This window comes from Belonocnema kinseyi, chromosome 7 (genome assembly GCF_010883055.1).
Source record: "Belonocnema kinseyi isolate 2016_QV_RU_SX_M_011 chromosome 7, B_treatae_v1, whole genome shotgun sequence".
Taxonomy (NCBI): Eukaryota; Metazoa; Arthropoda; class Insecta; order Hymenoptera; family Cynipidae; genus Belonocnema; species Belonocnema kinseyi.
In genome coordinates this window covers 9,650,039-9,665,788 of record NC_046663.1, presented here as the reverse complement: position 1 = coordinate 9,665,788, position 15,750 = coordinate 9,650,039, and the positions used below count along the sequence as shown (strand labels likewise).

At 27.1% G+C, this 15,750-nt stretch overlaps 1 pseudogene; it reads right to left on the bottom strand.

Moving 5' to 3' along the window:
• Positions 1-5,080: 5,080 nt before the first annotated feature.
• Positions 5,081-5,223, bottom strand: LOC117177581 (annotated as a pseudogene).
• Between the last annotated feature and the right edge of the window lie 10,527 nt (positions 5,224-15,750).

Here is a 15,750-nt window from a genome sequence, read left to right as displayed (position 1 = left end):
TAAAATCCCTTAAAACTTGTGACATCCCTAATAATCCTCATAAATTTCGAAATATTTCTCGGAAATCATCCTGAAATCCTTTTTAAATACTTTTGTTAAAAAAGTAGCGTATGAGTATAAATATTTTTCATACTTTAATTTATTTTTGGACCTCCCTAATCAAGAACCAATTTTTTAATGTGGAAGAAAAATGATAACAAATACATTAAAAATATAATTTATCCTTTAAATTTTTTTTTAGTTTATAAAAATCTATTTTATTGATAAGAAATGTATTTGTAATTGAGTAATTTATATTTTGAAAGTTTAATTTTGTAGTTTTTGGAAAGTTTAATTTTTTGTAAGAAGCAATATTATTTTATTAAATTCACGTTGTATTTCTCTTACGAATTATTCCTATACAACTTAAATGAACCAGTTCACGTAATATTCTCAAGTACCACAAATTTTAATAATGGTCCATTTTTTTTATCAAGTATACATAACAATTTAAAAATTTACATCATGAAAAATATAAACAATTTAAAAATAGATTATTGAGTAATATTTCAAACATACATAAATTAAAAAAAATACTTATAACAATAATTAATAATTTAGAATTAAAAGAGTTTGAAATCAAACACTTTGAAATTAGGTAAGAGTTTAAAAGAGGATACTAATTTTAATCGAATTTGGAACACTTAATACCATAAAATTCACAGGATTTAAAATCGTCTAAAAGTTAAAAGCGTTCAAGATAAAATCTTTTGAATTCAAATTATTTTTAGTTCAAAACCTAAAATAAAACAGTCACATTGTTAATTGGAAACATTAATTAAAAATAACAATATTTTTTAACTCAGAAAGTTAATTATCAACCAAATAGTTACATTTATAAGGAAATTAGTTGAATTTTAAAGTAGAAATTTCAATTTGAAATTCAATAGTCACATTTTCAAATTAAAAGTTAATTTTTTAACAAAAAACATTCATTTTTAACAAAATATTAAATTTTTTCATCAACAGTTTCGATATTTCATTTTAAAAATATTTTAATTTAAGGTTCAGAACAGCTGACCTGATCTAAAAAGACAAATTTTTCAAACAAAAAATATTTTTTAGACTAGAAAGAAAAAAAATTAAATAAATTATATTTTTAATACAAAAAGACAAATTTTGAACAAAACCGGTGAAATTTTAAGAAATTAATGATTTTTTTGCAAAGTTGTTATTTTTTGCAATTTCAATTAATTTTCAACCAATGACGTGATTTTTTAACCAAGATTAATTTCCTATTAAACATTTTTTTTAAATATTTACATAAATTTTCAACCAAGCAGATGAGTTTCAAATTTAAAAAAAATACATTTTTAGCTAAATAGTTAAATTTTAAATTAAAAAAGATCCGTTTTCCCGCCAAGAATGAAAGAGTCAATTTATAAAACAAGTAGTTAAATTTTTTAATGAAAAATATAAAGTTTTAAATAAAAATCGAATAGTTATATTTTCTCTTTAAAAAATTAATTTTAATAACAAAAAAAGAAAACGAATATTTAACAAATAAAAAAGATACGTTTTCCCGCCAAAAATGAAAGAGTCAATTTAAAAATCAAGTAGTTAAATTTTTTAATAAAAAATATAAAGTTTTAAATAAAAATGGAATAGTTCTATTTTCTCTTAAAAAAACTAATTTTAATAAAAAAAAAAGAAAACGAATATTTAACAAAATAATTAAATTTTTCACTCGAAGTGAATTTTTTTGAATTATAAATTATGAATTATGAAGAAAAAAATTACTTTTAACCAAATAGTTATAAACTATTTAGATAAGCTATGCGAATTACGTGGATTATTACTGAATTACTACATATTACCAGTGGATTAATTTGTGATGACGGTGTTGATTCGGATTAAAAGTAAATTGCTTCGGATTACTTTAAATTATAATTTAATTACTTTTTGTACCGAAATTACTTCGACTTAACTGGGTCACAAGTAAATTACCCATGACTATAGGCGGATTACTCTGTAGTACTTGGGTTACCTGATTGACTCAGAAATTATACAGATGACATGTGGATTACTACGAAATAGAACTGGATTACTTCAGATTACTAGTTGATTATTTTATGTTATAAGTTGATTACCCGTGATACCCGAATTACGACAGATTTCAACTTTGAATTACTTTGAATTACATTTTAGTAACCTGGATTACAATTTATTTTTTTGACTGGCCTAGGTTACCCAGAGTTACACGTAAATGACTTTTTATCACTTTGGATTACCTAAATGAGTAACAAATTATTTGAATTACTCCAAATTATAAATGAATTATTTTAGATTATGCTGGATTTGTTTGGATTACATTTTTATTTGATTCGTTAACCAAAATTAGTTTCAAATATGTGGATTAAAAGTGCTTTACTCACGACTGTTGGTGGATTACTCTGGATAACTTGGATTATTTAAATTACTCCGGAATTATCTACATTGAAAGCAGATTAAAGTGGATTAGAACTAAATTGCTCCAGATTACAAGTATATTCCTTTAGAATACTAGTAAATTGCTCCGGAATTACATTGTTATTACTTGGATTACAAGTGCATTACTTCAAATTACATTGTATTACACTAAGCTATAAATTAATTATTTGGTTTGCCTAAATTACTTCGAATTTTCTAGATAACAATCGATTTACCCAAATTTATATGTGGATTATTTCAATTACCTGAATTACTGAGAAATTATCTGGATTTAAAAAGGATTCCTTTGAATTAAAACTAGATTACTTAAAATTATAACTGGATTAATTTATACGGAAAGTGGATTACTCTGAATTGCAATTGGATTATTTTATATTATAAGTGGATTACTATGGAATACTGGTATTACCTCAAATTAAAACTGGATTATTTCAAAGTATGCTGGATTCGTCTAGATTACATTTCATTAAATTTGTTTACCAAAATTAGTTTCAATTATCTAGATTAAAAATAAATTACTCTCGATTGTACGTGGATTACTCCGGATTACTTGTATTATTTAAATTACTCGGACATTAACTATATTGAAAGTAGATTAAAGTGGACTAGAACCAAATTACTCCAGATTACAAGGAGGTTCCTTCAGAATACAAGTGGATTGACCTGGATTAATAATTTTATTACTTGGGATTAAGTGGATTACTTCAAATTACATTGTATCACGCTGAGCTACAAATTAAGTATTCGGTGCTGCCTAAATTACTTCGAATTATCTAGATTAAAATTGATTTATCCTGGACTATACGTCGATTACTCTGGATTACTTCAGTTACCCTTATTACTGAGAAATTAACTGGATTTCAAGTCGATTACTTTGAATTTGAACTGGATTACTTCAAATTATAATTAGATTCATGTAGATTAAAAGTTGATTACTCCGACTGGAAAGTGGATTACGTTAGATTATGAGTGGATTACTCTGGAATACTGGCATTACCTCAAATTACAAGTAGATTATTTCAGATTACTCTGAATTTGTCTGGATTACTTTGGATTACTTGGATTATTTAAATTATTTGAAAATTATCTATATTAAAAGTAGATTGAAGTGGATTAGAACTAAATTACTTTAGAATACAAGTATGTTCCCTTAGAGTACAAGAAGGTTCCTTCAGAATAAAATTGGATTGCTACGGAATAATAATGTTCTCACTTGGAATTCTAAGCGTATTACTCTTTGGATTACAACTGAATAACGGAGAATTATAGCTGAATTACTCTGGATTACATGGATTAGTAAAAATATGGATTATAAATGGATTGCCTTAAATCAAAACTGAATTACACGAGTTTAGAGGTGGAATAATTCAAATTACAAATGCATTACTGTGGAACAATGGAAATACTCTTAATTACAAGTGGATACTAGGTGGATACTAGGATACTAGGATACTAGGATACTGGGTGCATTACTCTCAATAATTTCGATTATCTCTAATAATGAGAAATTATCCGGATCTCAAGTAGATTCATTCCAATTAGAACTAAATTGTTGTAGATTAAAAGTGGATTACTCCGACTGACAAGTGGATTACTTTATATTACAAGTGCGGTACTTCGGAAGATAATTATTACTACGATCACAAGTTGATTACCTTGGATTCTAGGTGGATTACTCTGGATAAGTCTTGAAGTGTCTGGATTTAAAATGGATTAAAGTGGATTAGAACTGTATTTTTCAGAATTCAATTGGATTACTTTAGATCGAAAGTGGATTACTATGGAATACTGAAATTACTCTAACTTATAGGTGGATAAATTTCATATTACACTGCATTAGAGTGAATTAGAAGTTAATCACTTGGTTTACCTAAATCACTTAAAATTATCAAGATTATAAGTGAATTTCCCATTATTCAATGTGGATTAGTATGGATTACTTAGATGACCTGAATTACTGAGAAATTATCTAGATTCCTGAAAAGTAGATACTGTCCAGCAAACATGGTTACAGAACAGATCTGTAACTGTTCTAGAACATAAAAGAACGTGTTCTAGAACATAAAAGAACGTGTTCTAGAACATAAAAGAACGTGTTTTAGAACACGAAAGAACGTGTTCTAGAACAGGTTAGTAATAGGTTACGAACATGCGAGTAACTATGTCATCCCCCATACGCTAGAATAATTCTGTAATAGTTCTAGAACGCTGTGAAGTGCGATCTATTAAATTTCAAGAACAATTCTATAACTCAATTAAAAATGGTGTATAACAAATTTTTAACAGATCTAGAACGCCGTGACAACCGATCTTGTAACAATTCTAGAACGTTGGTACGCTACATTTAAACAAATCCAGGAAAATTCTATTACAGTTCTAGAACAATTCTATGCCAGTTCTAGAACAATTCTATGACAGTTCTAGAACAATTCTATAACAGTTCTAGAACTGTTATTTATCAAATATGAAACAGTGCTATGTAACCCTCACAGCAATAGGATATCCCGGGATATTCGATTTAACCCCATTTATGTCCCGGGTTATTCCAGGAATAACCCGTCGGAATATTCTGCGAGGCAGAAATTTTGATAATTCCATGGATAAATTTTGATCTGGGGTAGCGCGTACGCAGTCCCGACTATCAAAAATTATACGTCCGAGATATCCACATTAGGGATATTCGCAAAGGTCAGCTCGACTATGGTGTTAGCGAACTAATCTTTGTTCCTAATTTGTTCTAGAACACACTTGTAAAAGGGTTCTAGAACTTCGATATAACACTGTTACAGCACAGTTCTAAAATAACCTTGAAACAAATATTACAGATCGTCTATGATCAGTTTGTTCTAGAACAATTCCATAGCAACTGTTACAGAATCGTGCTGTCACATAGTTCGAGAACAGTTCTGTCTTAATTTTGTCACAGTGTTCTAGAACATGTCACAGTCATAGAAATGTTCTAGAAACTTTTTGTTCTAGAACAGTTCGGTCACAATTTTGTCACCGTGCTCTAGAACGCTGTTACATTTTTGTTCTAGAACAGTTCTGTCACTGTCTTTTAACAACTGTTATAGAACAGAGTAATATTTTTGGATCTGGAATAGTTACAGAACGTGTTTGCTGGGGGTCACCCTTTTTATAAGTGGATTACTCTTATTTGCAAGTGGATTACTTCAGATTAAACTGGATTACTCGAATTGCACCGGATTATCCAACTGGATATCCCAGCGTTCCGGGAGATTATTAGAGTTTTTTCTCCTTCGTTACATATTAAACAAAACTGGGTAGAAATAGTAAAATTAAAAATAAATTAAGGACCACTTTCATCCTGGTATTAATATTTCAAAGTGGATATAAAATTGTTAACCTCACAGGCATAACCGCTGGAATGTGTTAATTGCATTTTCGAAATATACCAGTTTTAAAGCGGAGAGTAAAGTACATAAGGAATTAAGGGGCTTCAAACGAGTCTCGGCGTTACTTAACCCACTATGCGTTTAAAAGTATGAATTGCTGAACGTCAAATTTCTACCACATAATCTAAAGGCAATTATACTCTTTTCGACGAAGAGTTTTTTCCGGAAAATGTCCTGACTTAAAAAAAAAATTTAATGTTATTTTGCGCCTGACTCTGGCTGCCCAGCAACCACAATAATCAGAGTGTTGCCGTTTTCAGGCGCAAAGGAAACAACATTTTCAGTTGCAAAAAAAAAACATTTTTCGGAAAAATCGCCCTTGAGGGCATGTGATACTTAGAAAATTATCGATTTTGCTAGTGTAAGGTTCCATCGGATTTTTTTCTACAATGAAAAAGATTTTGTCTTCAAAATCTGGGGAATGATAGCAAACATGCTAACAAACCCCGGACTATTTTTTTTGTAAGTTGATTAAAAAAAAAATTATTTTCTAAATCTGATATGTGTGTGCATGTGTGTGCATTTTGAGGTTATGTGTTTTACAATTCTCTTCCATAATTATTCTTGAGTGATACATTTTTGGTGCTACCGACAGTACCGATACGACAGCGACCTACATTATCGGAATGACAGAGACCTGAAAAAATATCCTAACCTCAAAATAGTGCATATGCATAAAATGTTTATTTAGTACAATTATTTTTTTATTGTCTCTAAAAAAGAGTCCGCGGACGTCCGTTATAATATTAAGAGCATCTGAATTCAGTTTTTAAAATTTTTCATTTTTGTGGAAAAAAATACGAGGAAATACTAAATCCGATTTAGCTCACGACGCAGTATCACATGCCCTTAAGGGAATTAAAATGCCTTAGGCATTCGCCACATACAAAATACGTCTACGACGATGCATTGCTTGATATAATATTTGAACCACATAATCGAAAGGAAATTTTACTCGCAGGTCCATAGCGATTTTTTAACAATTTTTTTTTTTTTATTAAAAATTGGGTGTGTTTTGTGCCTGTAAAATGCAACGCCTTATCTAACACTGTATGCCGGGCTGTAGTCACCTTGTTAGTTTTAAGTTGCATAAAATCTTGTAGTACTGATTTTTCGTCGCTTAAAGTAATATATAATATAATAATATAATATAATGCAATGTTACGAATAAATAATGATATCGATAATAATAATAATAATATTTTCGAAAATATTTTTAATATAATATCCTCCTTCTTGTCGGTAAGGATTTTTTCCCCTTACTATCGAAGCAACTTAAGGTTTTTAAACTAATAAATCCTAATAAATAATAAATAATAAATTGAAAAAGTAGTTATTCATGAAATATTTCCAAAGCCTTTATAAAGAATATGGATACGTTTATTTTAGAAAAATGTTGCTTCTTAAGGCTGTATCGATTAGTAGCTATAACCTGAAGCTTCGATTGCCTTATTTGAGTGTTTTTGGAAAATGATTATTATAATATGTTATTATTATTTTATTTTATAATTGCATTATATTGTATTATATTTTTATATTATTTTGTGTTGCCCCAAGTGACAAAAAAATTAGAAATACAAGATTCAATTCAACTTAAAATTAACAAAGTTAATGTGACCCGACATGCAGTATTAGCTGGCAGATTTCATTTTACAGACGCGAAAAGACACCCAATTTTTAAATAAAAAAAACAAGAACAACATTTTTTGTGAAAAAAGTTTTGGTGCTCCCTCCAGTAAACTTGCATTTAAATTATATTTTCTGAAATATTACATTAAACAATGCTTCTAAGTAGAGGTATTTTGAATGCGGTGAAAACCCGAGAAGTTGTAAAATTCTTAAGGTTTTACAAACAATGTCATGAAAATGAGCTCGGTAACATATTTTCGCTCTACGAAAGCTGAAAAAATCCACTGAGAAACAAGAAGCTTATTAAATTTAATATTAAGCAAAAAAGATTAGGTTTTATTTAAAAAGTAAATTTTTCAAGATGAATGTTTTAGAAAACAGTTCACTTTTAATCCCAAAAAGATAAACCTTTTAACCAAAAACTTTATTTTTAATCAAGAAAGCTGAATTTTAAGCAAAAAGTGGATTTTTCAAGAAGACAGTTGAATTTTTGATAAAAAGTTTTTCTAATCCACACAAAAATGAACTGTTTGTTTTTAATTAAAAATTCAACTACTCGGTTCAAAGTTTAACTTTTTCGTTAATTTTTATTTTTTATTGAAGATTCACCATTTTAGTTGAAAATTTAATCATTTTAAGAAATTTTAAGTATTAAAAAAAAATTAATTTACATTTTTGGTTGAAAATTCAATTTTTTCTTCGAAATATTAATTATTTTATGGCAAATTTAACTGTTTTGTTAAAATTTCGTCTTTTTTATCGAAAATTCTTCCTGTTGGATTTAAAATTCAACTATCTTCTAAAAAATGTATTTTTGGGCTTAAAAAAATTAACGATTTAATTATAAATGCAAATGTTTTTTTTAAATAAAAGTTTTTTGATAATACAATCATTTTGTTAACGGTTCAACTATTTTCAAAGAATTTATCTTTTTTTTATGAAAAAGTCATTTTTTAAATTTAAAATGCATTTTTTTGTAAAAAAGTTTCTGGTAGAAGATTCATTAATCTTTCTTATATATTTTTATTCATTTGATTGTTTAATAATAATATAATATAATAATTTAATGATTGTTTTTAAAATTAAAACTTTCTTTTTAACGGTCGAAATTTGTACCATCTGCTTGAAAGTTCACATATTTTATTGTAAATGCAACTGTTTGGTTAATATATTTTTTTTATTGTAAATCCGACTATTTGGCCGACGATTTAACTTTGTCAATACAAATCTAACTGTTTTGTTAAATTTTTAATTATTTTATTAATAATTGAACTATTTGAATACGAAAAATTTTGTTTGAATATTAAACTTTGTTAAAAATTAGACTTTTTTATTAAAAAATCATTTCTTTTTTATCAAACAGTCATTTTTTTTGTAGAAAAGTTCTTGATGGAAAATTTAACTTTTAGAAAATATCGTCTTTTCGTTTAAAAAGTGTAACTCTTTTAGTCAAAATTTATCTCTTTTGGTAGAAAAGTAAGTTTTTTTATTTGAGAATTCAATTATTTCCTTGGAAATGCAATATGCCATATTTCGACATGAAATCCTAAACTTTTGATATTAAATTCAAAATGGTACCTATACACGAAGAGAGAAAGGTACCTGCAGTTTATTGAATATAAGAAGCAGTTTTGAAGAAAAAATATTAATTAAAAAAGAAAATAATATACATCATTTTTTTAATCAATATTTTTCCACCAAAGTGGTTCTTATATTAATTAAACTGCGGGTACCTTTCTCTCTCACTCATATTTCACTCCCACGCCCATTCACGATTTCCTTTCTTTCTTTATATTCTGCCCGTGACCTCCTTGCTCATTTTTATTACAAACGGCATCGAACCGCGAATTTCGCCAAATGCCCAAGTGCGATAGGAACTGGATGTATCCAACCATTGTGATCGAAATGATACATACCAAACAATTGGCACTGAATTGAAGACATTTATTTTATCAAATTGCTCTTCGGTGGTAATGGATTTCCATTTTAAATCCCAAAGTGAAAGGCACGATTGTCGATACAAAGTTAAGAGAAAAAGATGGAAAATCTAAGCGAGAGAAAATGATAAAACGATGATTGGATAGTATAAAGTGAAATTTCATTTATTCAAAGGGTCGAAAAACGTTAACATTCGCATATTTCAAGTCTGTAGGTTCCCCACGTGATTTTGTCAAGCGACGGTCATTGGCTGCCCTGGACTTTTATGGATGCGCGCGCTGTAAGCATGCGTCCTGCATGTAAGTATCGCTCTTTGGGACTCTTTTTAATTGGTCAGTCACTGACGTGGGCGAGACGGTACAGGGGCAGTGGTGGGAGGTGAAAGACCTTCGCTACTTTGAATATCCCTGTTTTATTTTTTATCATTTCTGTGATTATTTACGAAAATAGGAGGATAGTATGGGAATATATTCTGTAAAATAAAATATAAATTTAGGTACTATACTGAATTTAAGATGATATTCTCAGAATTTCAAATTCAAAAATATTGAGTTTCTAACAAAATGAATGAATTTTCAAACAAAGAAAATTACTTTTGCAGCAAAAGAAATAAATTTTTACGGAAAGAGTTGCGTTTTAAAGCCAAGAAGAAGAATTTTTTACAAGACTTTTCAATTTGCAACCAAGAAAGTAAAATCTTTAACGAAAAACTTTTCTACCAAGAAAGACGAATTTTCAATTTTAAAAATCATGATTTTTTAATCCAAGAAGACGAATTTTCAACTGGGCACATTAATTTTCGATCTAAAAAGATAAAATTTTAACGAAATAGTTGAATTTTCAACAATACAGCTGAATTTTTAATCACATCGTTAAAATTTTAACCAATTAGTTAAATTTCCAATTAACAAAAAAATAATTATAAACCGAATAGCGTTTACAATAAAATAGGTGAATTTTAAAGAAAAAAGTATGAATTTTCCTCAAAATAGATGAATTTTTACAAAAAATTAAAGTATTAACAAAAAAAGAAGTTAAATTTATAAACAAGTTTTCGAAATTTTAATACAAAAAAAAATTGGTTCAGCATGACAGTTAAATTTACAATAAAGAAAGATAAATCTTTAACCAAGAACTTTGAAAAAAAAGAATCTTGAATCTAAAAATTATAAATTTTAATTATATAAAGACAAAAGGAAGAATTTTCTATGGAAAAGATGAATTTTTAACAAAAAATTACATTTTAAACAAAGCAATTAAATTAAAAAATTAATAGATTTAACAAAATAGATTAATTTAAATCAATCTTTATTTAATATTTATTTTGACAATAGAATAATTAAATTTTCAACTAAAACGACGAATCTTCAATTTTAAAAAATTTAAACAAAGAAGTTAATGTTAAAATACTTGAATTTAAAATAAGAAAGGATAAATTCTTGACAGAAAATATCAAAGTTAATATTTCAGGGAAAAAATTTAATTTTTGATTAAAAAAATAGTCGAATTCAACATAAAAGATGAATTCCCGATGAAATATTTAATTTTTGGACAAATAAGACGAATTTTCAATTCGGAAAAATTTTTCAATCAAGATCGAAAAAAATATAAATCGAATTGTTGAGCTTTCAATACAAAAAGGCAAATTTCTAATAAAACTGTTGAATTTTAATCACGAAAAAAATAAATTTTCAAAAAAACGGTCATTTTCATCTCAATATCAGAAGAGATCAATCTTCGATGAACAAAAATTTACCAAAAATATATAATCTTTATCTAAAAACTCAATTTTCTACCAAATACATGAATTTTAACAAAATAAATGATCCTATAAACTAAGTTATTAAATTTAAATAGAACTGTTTAATTTTTCGTAAAAAAAATAATTTTTTACCTAAAAAGTCGAATTTGCAACAATAACTCTGAAATTTTTAACAAATTTTTAGACCATAATGGAATTTTTTAGTTTCCCGGTCCAAAAATGATTAAAAAAAAAAAAAACAAGAAAACGAATTATAAAAAAGTTAGTTCAATTTTTAACCAAATAAATGAATTCACAACTAACATGATAAATAATCAAGAAATAATCCTTTTTTAATCAAAAAGGTCAGTTTTTAAACAAAAGAAGATTTATTTTCTACCAAAAATAAGAATTTTTTACAAAATTAATAAATTTTTACCAAATATGTGGATATTTAACCAATAAGCAAATTTTTTAAGAATATAGTTTAAATTTCAACCAAGTAGTTCAATTCTCAATAAAGAAAATTTATTTTGTACCAAAAAAGACAAATTCGCAACAACAGTCGATATTTTAACCATAAGAGATTTGAATTTTAAATACAAAAACAGTCGCTTTTATCCAAAATGGACATATTTTTTTGCATAATTTTTGAATCCTCAACTGGAACGATTTAATTTGAAAGCAAATAGTGGAATTTTTAGCCAAATAAAGAAAGAAGATTTTGACAAAATTTTTAGCCAAACATGAGTTAGTTTAAATTTTAGTTAAGCAAATTAATTTTTAACAAAATACTTCAATGAATGTGATAACTGATAGGATAGTCTCATTATTGTTATAATATTGTTTGAAAATTGTAAACAATTTTATAATTGATTAAAAATGCATAGTATAATGAAATTCAGGCTAATTATATTTTAAACCTTCTAAGGCAACCTTGCCTTAGATATTAGCCCTGGCTGACTATCATTGGCTTTCTGGTGAATCCAGGGATTCAGCCTGGAACAAAACTTTTCTGATTCCTTTTCATTTATAAAGCCACTCACAAAAATTGGTTGCAAAAAAATGTTGTTGAAAATTTTTGTTAAATGAAAAACAAAACAAAAAATTTCAGATACTAAATCTAATTCAGAAAATTTTTTTTACAAATGTAAATAATAATTTAACCGAGAAAAGGTTAATTAATGTGATAACCGATAGGATAGTCTAATTATTGTTATAATATTATTTGAAAAATGTACAACATTTTAGAAATGATTAAAAACGCATAGTATAATGAATGTCTGGCTAATTAGATTTTAAACCTAAGGCACCCTTGCCTTAGATATTAGCCCTGGCTGACTATCATTGGCTTTCTGGTGAATCCAGGGATTCAGCCTGGAAGAAAACTTTTCTGATTCCTTTTCATTTATAAAGCCACTCAAAAAAATTGGTTTCAAACAATTTTTTTTTAATAAATTCGATTAAATTAAAACCGAAACGAAAAATTTCAGATCCTAATTCTAATTTAAAAAATCTCCTTTGAAACTATGAATATTAATTTGACCTAAGGGAGTTTAATTAATATCATAGACGATAGGATAGGCTAATAATTGTTATAACATTATTTGTAAAATGTATGAAATTTCAGAATCTATTAAAAATATATAGTATAAGGAATTGCAGGCTAATTAAATTATAAACGTTCTGAGGCAACCCTGCCTTAGATGGTAGCCCTGGCTGACAATCATCGCCTTACTGTTGAATCCAGTGAGTCATCCTGGAAAAAACCTTTTTGGTTTTTTATCATTTAAAAATCCACTCACGAAAAGTGTCTAAAAAGTTTTTTTTTTTTTTTAAATTGGATTTAGGCTAATTAAATAATAAAGCCTCTAAGGCAAGCCTGCCTTAGATGGTTGCCCTGGCTGACTATCATTGTCGTGCTAATAATTCCCGTGAGTGCAACTGAACAAATCCTGATTAGTTTCTTATTTTTTGACAAGCTATTGATACTAAAAAATTGAAAAAAATTTCAAATTCGATCAAAATTTACAAAAGTTAAAAATTGAAGTTGAAAATTAGATTGTATCCCTGGCTGACTGCCATTGTCTTACTGATGAATCCAGTGAGTCATCCTGGAACAAAACTTTTTTGGTTTCTTATCATTTAAAAAGCCACTCACGAAAATTTCCTAAAAATTTTTTTTTTTAATTGGATTTAGGCTAATTAAATAATAAATCCTCTGAGGCAAGCCTGCCTTAGATGGTTGCCCTGGCTGACTATCATTGTCGTGCTAATAATTCCCGTGAGTGCATCTGAACAAATCCTGATTAGTTTCTTATTTTTTGACAAGATATTTAAACTTAAAAATTAAAAAAAATTTCAAATTCGATCAAAATTTACAAAAGTTAAAAATTGAAGTTGAAAATTAGATTGTATCCCTGGCTGACTGCCATTGTCTTACTGATGAATCCAGTGAGTCATCCTGGAACAAAACTTTTTTGGTTTTTTATCATTTAAAAAGCCACTCACGAAAATTTCCTAAAAATTTTTTTTTTAATTGGATTTAGGCTAATTAAATAATAAAGCCTCTAAGGCAAGCCTGCCTTAGATGGTTGCCCTGGCTGACTATCATTGTCGTGCTAATAATTCCCGTGAGTGCATCTGAACAAATCCTGATTAGTTTCTTATTTTTTGACAAGCTATTGATACTAAAAAATTGAAAAAAAAGTTTAAATTCGAACAAGATTGACAAAAGTTAAACATTGAAGTTGAAAATTAGATTGTAGCTCTGGCTGACTGCCATTGTCTTACTGATGAATCCAGGTAGCCAACCGCGATTGCAACCCATTTGTTTTCGTATTATTTTAAATTATAGCTTAAAGTAATAAATTAATAACATAATCGCCTATTATTATAAATATCCACATTCCAAAAATTTGTTAAGAAAATTTGATTAATTAAAAAACCAAACCAAAAATTTCATATCCTAATTTAAAATTTTAAAAAAACATCTTTACAACTATAAATAATATTTTCAGCCTAGAAAAGGCTAATATTTGTGATAGCCACCGAAAACAGTGAGCTGGACAACTCCAATTGCAATTTCACTCGTAATTATTTCCGCTTCCGGATTAGTGCAATCGACGCGACGCACAGTTTCATTGTTCGCTTCCAATAATATTGATCGCTATGTGTTACGATTGTAACAAAACCTAATTTTGATTGAAAACGTCTTTTGTGTTTTGTAACGTGATCAGAAACAATTTTTTTTTTCAAATTAGAAAAAATTTTATTTTAAAAAATAAAACTTGCAGAAATTTCAATTATACATTTTCATAATTGAAAAATCATTAATAATAACAATGCCAACTTCAACTTACTACGAGTTTTAATTGTTACAATTTAGAATTTTTGAACTTTGTAAATGCATAATAGCAATTTATGAAATTTTCAAAATATATATTTTACAGATATGTCATTTTGGAAATTTTTTATAGAATAGTTTAATTTAGACGGTTTGCAGTGGCAAACTCTTAAATTTTAAAGATGTCGAAATTTAACTTGTTAAATTAGGATGTCTTAGAAGACATCGGAAGTTTCGAATAGATAAGTTTAATTTTCGAAATAAACTTAATTTTCAACCACAAAAAATTAATTTGCATTCCAAAAGGACGAAGAAGACGGAGAAGAATCAGCTTTATACCAAAAGATATATTTTCAACAAAAAGGTTGAATTTTTAATTAAAAAGGATAAGTTTTCAACCGAAAGTGCAATATTTAAATTTCTAATTAAAAATTTTTTTCAAAAAATCAAAACGAATCCTCAACCAGTTACATTCGGCAAAGAAAGACGAGTAAAAACACCTTGCATCTAAGTAGATTCATTTTTAAGAATAAAATTTAAAGGTTATTTGAAAAATGAATTTTAACGAACTAGCTGAATTTTGAAATAAAAATATTAATTTTCAAAGAAAAATGGAGTTTTAAAATTTTCTGCTTAAAAAAAACAATGTATCACAGACGAAGAAAGATAATTTTCTGTCGAATATTAAAACAAATAGTTTAATCTTTAACGGAAATAGATAAATTTTTCAGAAGATTGTTAAGTTTCCAAGCTAAACATTCGAATATTTTAGAAAATAGTTGACCATCAAACTGGAAAAGTAGAATTTCTAAGAAAAAAGTTAATTTTAAAAAATAAAAAAAAACAAAGTTTTAACGAAATAGTTGGATTTTTAACTAAAAAAAGATTAATTTTCAACGAAAAACGGAATTTTTAAATTTTCAGTTTGAGAAATTTTCTTTAAAAACAAGAAAATGTCAGTCGACTGAATTTAACTAAAAAAAGTGGAATTTGAAACCAAATAATTCAATCTTCATCCAAAATGATAAAATTTTTACAAAAATGAAAAATTTTTATTCAAAAATCGAATACTTAAATTTCTAGTTAAGAAAATTAATGTTTGAAACAAAAACGAATTTTCCGTCGAATTTTAAACCAAATAGTTTAATCTTTGTCCAAAATGATGAACTTTCTATAGAAAAAAATAAATTTTTAACCAAAAATCGAATACT